General features: G+C 35.8%; 1 protein-coding gene across 2 annotated transcripts in view; it reads left to right on the forward strand.

Moving 5' to 3' along the window:
* The first annotated feature begins 368 nt into the window (after positions 1 to 368).
* The window catches only part of LOC107755746 (synaptic vesicle glycoprotein 2C-like), a 41002-nt gene continuing 33798 nt past the window's right edge, over positions 369 to 7572 (forward strand). For both annotated transcript variants that reach the window (XM_016572639.1, XM_016572640.1), the window contains exon 1: positions 369 to 532. The gene's annotated coding sequence lies outside the window, so the exon portion shown is untranslated. The remainder of the gene's footprint in view (positions 533 to 7572) is intronic.

Genomic DNA, 7572 nt, shown 5'->3' on the forward strand with positions numbered 1-7572 from the left:
TATTTCATGCATACATTTTCGACCACGTGAAATAAACTTGAGGTTGTTTATAAAATCAATGTCTTGTGCATAAGACCAACAAAACCTCATTATTTATGCGTAAACCTTTATTAATTGTCATAATATGCTGAGTGCACCTTTAAATCACGCCAGTTTGTCGTGATCTGGCAAAGAGATGCCGGATTTGACTTACAATAGGACAGTCATAAGTCTCTTGTAGGGGGTTTCTTTACGTCATACCGCGGTGTTTCCGTCAGGTCTCTCCGCATAGCATTATTACTACAACACACAGCAAGCGACTCTCTCTCTCTCTCTCTCTCTCTCTCTCTCTCTCTCTCTCTCTTCTTTATTTCTTTTTTTTCAATTTCTTGAAGTACTGCAGAGACGGAGCTGCAGCGCTTAAGCACCGTCAGCTCTTGCTTTAGTTGCCGGATATCTTTGCAACACAAATAAATGTTTATTCATTAGCAACGGCGGGCGTCTCGTAATGGAGAACCAACAGCGACATCTCATCTGCTCTGCTCCCTAAAGGGTGAGTCAAATCTTTAAAGACTTTCGCCTTATAACAACACAGTTGGCTATAGCCTATTACTGTACGAAATAAAAAAATTTTTTTTAAATCGTACTATCATTTGATCAGCACTGTGTAGTTTGTCAGTGCATAAAGGAGACGGATGCACAGGAAATTAAAATTGCACTGATTGACAGCTCAGTTTGTCCAGGCAACAAAAGTTGTTTATTCAGACATGCAGGACCCCAAAAACAGAAGTAAAAGTGGTTTATTTGAAGGTGTTTAATTTAGACATTTAGTTCTTATACATTCTGTTCAGTCGTTTATTGAATTATTAGAGGAGAGTGTCCGGTGTTTTGTCAGTTTTGACATGAGCGAAAGCGACTGATCGGTGGCTGGAATAGAGCACAGCGTGCGGATCCCCCGCCGCGGGCAATACGAGCACCGCGGAGACACACAGACAGAAATACTGAGACCAACATTACAAAAGTGTATGGCATTTTTTAATATTTCTTCTTGGATATGATACCCAAGAAGTAACATAATTTGAATTATTTCTACAACAAGTTTTTATACTAAGCGTTGACTGCATTCATCAAGCTTTACCTGCAATCCTGTTACACGGTTATTGTAGGCTAATAAAAATGTAATAAACACATTTTTACAAATATGTGTTTGTTTATTTTATACAAGTTTATCAATAACTACAAAATGGATTCATTCATTCATTCATTCATTCATTTTTTTTCTATTTTAAAATATATATATTGTATAGGCCTACTTTATTTTTTATCTTAGATAATTACACACAGCCAAAATCATTTACAGCCAAATTTTGAGTCTTTGTTTTGAGTCAAATAAGGTTTAATAGGCTATTTGAGCCATGTCACTTAATGGGTGATTTTTCATTCAGCTTTATTGGACTGAGACTTGTTTCCCGAAGAAGTCTTGAAACTTTAAATCCCCTAAAATTCCTTTTGATTATGGATAAGCTGGCTATAAAATCCTCATGTTTAGCCATTTTATAAAAGAAAATGGATTAAAACAATTGTGGCCAATGTTTTCAATAAAAGCGGAGAGCAATCCAGCTTTTCATTTTAGTCATGCACTTTAAACTCATTCAGCTCTATACAGTAGTTCCAAGGTTGTATCCTTGAGGACTGTAGAGCATTTCATCAGCGATGCTGCATTGACCAGGCTTTTATCTTTGCTTTCATATAGCTCAGCTGCATGAATCTGCCTCATTAGGCTAAATAAGCACTAAGGCAATTCAGAGATAAATCATTTATATTTGGTGCACATTGTGTAAATATGCAGTAATTTGTCCTTTAAGATTGGCATCCCACAATTCTTTTTTTTTTTTAGTTTTTTGTCTGTTGCGTTTAGTTTGCATGACTGGGAACACATGTCCGATGTTAAGATTAGAATCTGCTCCTGTAGCAGTGCTCATGCTGGTGGGAAGGTTTGCTCTGCCCATTGAGAATAGGCTTTATTGAATTACCTGCAGAGTGATGCAGCCGGCCATGTCATGATTGAGAGCGACAAGCCTCATATAATCCGAGCCTACTTTTTTCTCTTTAGCATGCATGCTAGTGCATCATATTATGATACCCTGATGTTTCACAGATTCAAGATGAACGTATGTATGTACAGAGCAATTACATTAGAATACTCTGTTAAACATGTTCAGAGGGATTCATTTACATTGTAATGTAGACTACTGCTTCTTCCAAATGTGTTTTCCTTGCTATAACTCAACAGTGTCAACATTTTCAGATACAATACTGTATACTGTCATGCCATATATTTATAATATTTGCAAATATCATTCAGATAGAATTAAAAATGAATTGAGACTAGAGGAAGGTTTCAAAATGATTTTCATCTCCATCTGTTCAATCTTGTGCTGACAAAAAAAATGCAGTTTTCTTAATATTCCTCCAAATGTTGTCCTAATTAGATGAACACAGTTGTCTTAACAAAGAATTTCATATTGCTAAAAGGTTATGTGAGTTTTAGGGTTTGTGAGTTCCCAGCATTGCAGCATGAATTATGCAGTTACTGACTTATACTTAGACTTACTTTTTTGCTGTTTGCTGACTTCATTTAAACATTTGTTACTATTGTTAGTTATTTGTTGTGATTTTAGAAGCTTTTTTACATTTGTTGATTATCAGTGTTCTTGTGTGTTGAGTGCTGAGGCCTAAAATATGTTCAACTATTAAAAAAACTATCCTGGTGTAGTGAATTTTGCTTTCGCCAACCTAGGGAGGCGTCGAGGTGAAATAGTGTAGTGATGGGTACTCACGTCACCAATGACGTTATGATATTTGGATCACGTGTCACTTAAGGTGAGGTTATGAGTACATCACATAAGAAAGATTGGTGGGATCTCTAACTTGTAGAACCTCTTTCTGATTTGTTATCAACTGCAATCAGCTTTAAAATATCTAATGTAAATTAGAAAATCATATACTGATAATATCTAACAATGCCAAGGTCTCTGGAAGAGGTTTGGATAAGTGATATTACGTTCTCTGTGATAGAGTTATGGCGGTCACAGGCCAAAACCTGAGGAATCAGTCTGTTGGTGGGTGAAGGGCAGAAACTGCATTTTGTCCAATAGGAAGTCCTGTCCTTCCCGGGCTTTGTACCAAAGGTCTTCTTCTTGCCCTCTAAGAGGTGTCTGGCTGTTGTCCTGGCATCTTTATCTGATGGCGTTGGACAGTTTGCTTATATTAGTCCACCAAGATCCAATCAAAATGTAGCAAACCTTTGTCCACTACACTGGATATCTTTGTTTTGTAGGATGATTGAAACAAAGACAGCTTGCTCACTTAACATGTTTTAAATTTCCAATAAGAATATATACACAGCTGTCAAAACAATAAAATAAAGTACTGTAAATGAAAATTTGCTGAACAAGAAATCTGTTGTTGTCATGATGAATTTATGGCTGAATGAAGCATTTTGCACAAACGGAACAAATAAATTAAAAACGACAAAACAAAGTAGTGTTAGTAAAATTGGTTTAGAGAACTTAAAAATCTGAACACATGCTTTGGATTTGCCTTGGATCTTTTTTTTCAACAGTTTATTATTTTACAGTATAAAATTACATTTTAAAAATATAATATGATGATTTACTTCTCTCGGAAAATATGAATCCTTTTTTTTTATTTTAAAGAAACATTAATATTTCAGTTTTTCTTAAGTTTACTATATATTTTATTCTACACGAAGCCTGTGATCTGAGAAAGTTGATGAGCAATGAAAATTGTGACAATCAAAGGAAATAGTGCATGTGTGTTAAAGGAACACGCCACTATTTTTGAAAATAGGCTCATTTTCCAACGCAGAGGTATGGTAATACATACCTTGACAGGCAGGTAGGAAAGCCAATTAAAACGGTCGGACCGAGCGTTTTGATTGGACGAATATTTCTTGGTCCTACGCCTTCCACAGAATATAACTTAGCTGGGGACTATTTTCAGGCGCTGCGTATTATCATTGCACCTGCTGCACCCATGGTACGGCAGCAAAGTTCCTTGATTATTACGCCGGAATGAGAGTATAGTTCCTAGCCATATCGGCAACTTTTCATTTTCCGTCGGTCTTAGTACACGATGTAACTACAGAAGAGTCAAGTTTTAAATAGGAAAAATATCGAAACTCTTTGGTCATTTTTGAGCGAGATGCTAACGGTCTAATCAGATTCAATGATCTATGCTAAGCTGCAGCTAAAAGTGCTACCGCCAGACCCGAAGATCGGCTGAATGGATTCGAAAATGGTAAAACTCAACTGTTTAACTCTAGGGGAGTTGGAAAATGAGCCTATTTTCAAAAATAGTGGCCTTTAAGTCCTTTAAGAACATTCTAGTACCTGTCTGTCATCTGTGATTAATTTCAATATGGAAATGTTTCCTTTTTCAAAGCTAATAGCAGATACATGTGTGGGACATATTTTGTTAATCATATTAAAGGCCACAATCATCACAAACTCTTTAGGGAATTATGACATAATTAACATACTGTAGAGCATTAAAAATACCACAGCATGCCATACAATAAATGCCTATGTTTAACTTAAACTTTTTTATCCCTAGAAAAAGTGTTTATACTAGGCTAAATGTTTAATCATTATACTAAATGTTTGTCATTTAGGGCTAGTTGAATATTTAAAACATTTTAACAACATACAAATATGAAACAGAAGAACGAGTATCTGTGCCTCTTCCCCTGTAATATATTTGAGTCTTATATACAACTGAAACTTTTAGACTTTTTAACTAACTTTTTTTTTCTATGAATAAAAGAACATCATCAGAAAAAGGCAGAAACATTTTCACCAGACAGCTAATTTAACCTTCCCCAAAACTTTTCTTCTTTCCTCTTTCTCCATAATATCATCAATTCCTGAAGCAATGTCTTAGCACAAGATGCCCTAGTGTCCTTCTTATAGACGAGGTCATTTGTTTTTTGTTTTAATGTGATTATGTCCTCTCCAAACCATTAGGAGATTGAACCTGGCTTATTCACACTGCCTGACAACAAAGAAAAGAACATTCACTCTTTCAGCTGTCATGTCTGTCTAAGTCAGTCCTTATAGAAAAAATACTAATAACTGTTTAAATTTAAAATGGTTAGCACTTCTTGTTTTTTCTTCCTTATATTAATCACTTCTGTGAGTATTACACTCATACCTAAGATTTAAAAAATGCTAAATCTATAGTAGCAACACATATATGTAAAGAACTAAAACTTATTTTTATCACACCCCAAAAATGAAAGAAATATCACTGGACTGTGTAAAATATTAAAATTGATTTTGTTCTTATAGGCTGAAATGCCACATTGAATTTTTTTCACTTTTGCCCCCTCTCCTTATCTTAACATATCGACGGGCAATTTTACAGCTTGCCTCTTAAAGGGGTCATATGATGCTGCTAAAAAGAACATTATTTTGTGTATTTGGTGTAATGAAATGTGTTTATGCGGTTTAAAGTTAAAAAAACACATTATTTTCCACATACTGTACATTATTGTTTCTCTTGTTATTCATGCCAGCTTGCCAAATATGCTATAATGTTCTTGCATATAGAACCTGACCCCAATGCACCAGAGAAGGCGTAGAGAACAGAAACACCATACATCATTTCGACAGAGGCTATCATGAGTGCAAGGCCTATTTTCAATCCACTTGCGACTGATTGTACCTAAACTGTGCACTCAGGTTAAGCTGTTCCTAGTCAGATCAGTAAAACGCTCAGAATGCTGCTTTTCAGTTAGGAAATTATCTCAGACTGTTATCAGGAAAATGATTTAGTTTTAGTTGTATTTGAAATGGAATAGTGTTATCCAGAGCTGTTATAGCTGATGATCTGCACGGCTTTCTACCGTCCATCATTTGTGAGCAGCAGTCCTGTCAGATCCCGCAGCATTACGCAGGTAGATTGGGGGAAGTGCTGTGTCTTCACCGAGGGGCCAATCATGCAGTTCACTGGGGCTGCCAGACCTCTCAAATAGACATATGGTCCACATCCATTCAATGGATTACTCCGCAGCCTGAGCACTCAGCTTCCCAAAGGCATGTAAACACAATGAAAGTGAAACAAGCTCTCTCTTTTGATCCATTAGCTGTTGTAAAGTCTCAGACTCATTCACATGGTGTACATGGCTCACAGTATAGGGATTATGATTACATGGTGTTTCATAAGTCATACGAAATATGATGTAAAATCAGCATTTAATTAATTTAGACAATTTTGTTCACTTTCTGTTTACGATCATTAAACTATATTGCAGTCTATAACATTTGCTTCAAAAAATTCTATTACCACAATGAAAATCTGGATTTTTAAAAAAATGTAAATCTGGAAATGAAAAAAGTTTGAGCTCTTCACTCTTTCTAATCACTAATCAAGTGTAATCCAATATAAAAGGTCAGATTTGCTTTCAGTGAAGCCCAGTATGCTTTTTGGAAAATGATCATCAGGTTTTGTTTGAGTGCTGCTGTCATTAAATCAACAGGTGACACTCCACATACTTTAGATAGATTATGCGCTATAAGCTATATAATTGTGACTTTTCACCATATGGGAATGTTTCTTAAATTTGTTACAGCTATAAATAAAATAAGCCAGACCATATCGTCCCCTTGGAATTATACAGAGTTCTGGCATGAAACTCTAGATGGCGCAGTCCGATAGGTCTAAATCAATCTGACCTAATGACATCATTACCACAATGAAAATCTGGATTTTAAAAAAAATGTAAATCTGGAAATGAAAAAAGTTTGAGCTCTTCACTCTTTCTAATCACTAATCAAGTGTAATCAAATATAAAAGGTCAGATTTGCTTTCAGTGAAGCCCAGTATGCTTTTTGGAAAATGATCATCAGGTTTTGTTTGAGTGCTGCTGTCATTAAATCAACAGGTGACACTCCACATACTTTAGATAGATTATGCGCTATAAGCTATATAATTGTGACTTTTCACCATATGGGAATGTTTCTTAAATTTGTTACAGCTATAAATAAAATAAGCCAGACCATATCGTCCCCTTGGAATTATACAGAGTTCTGGCATGAAACTCTAGATGGCGCAGTCCGATAGGTCTAAATCAATCTGACCTAATGACATCATTATCACACGGCTCAGCTAATTGGTTCTCTCCTGTATCGGTAGCCAATGAGCTCGCTGCTCAACATTCAAATATATGACTAGTGCTTGCCGTAGCAGTTGCAGCTTGCTTCAGAACAGCGAAATCAACATCTAAGATAAGTGAATGCTCTTCTAATCCATATCGCTGTGTGTATTGCACGGTCTGCCTAATTGAATTTAAAAATTAGCAAATATAATCAAGTTTAAACTGAGTGTGATGTTAGCAGTTTGCATTGTATGCAGGAGTGAATATTAAAGAGTATTTTAAATATTAAATGAGAAATGACAAACAACAAGCGCTACTCTACACTGCTCGCGTTTGAATCATCAGTGGCAAATCCTTAAAATGAAAACGTACTTACAGTCTGTGAGTCAGAACAGCCGGCATTGTAGTCTACT

Source organism: Sinocyclocheilus rhinocerous, unplaced genomic scaffold (assembly GCF_001515625.1).
Source record: "Sinocyclocheilus rhinocerous isolate Xijiao unplaced genomic scaffold, SAMN03320098_v1.1 scaffold171, whole genome shotgun sequence".
NCBI classification, from domain to species: Eukaryota; Metazoa; Chordata; class Actinopteri; order Cypriniformes; family Cyprinidae; genus Sinocyclocheilus; species Sinocyclocheilus rhinocerous.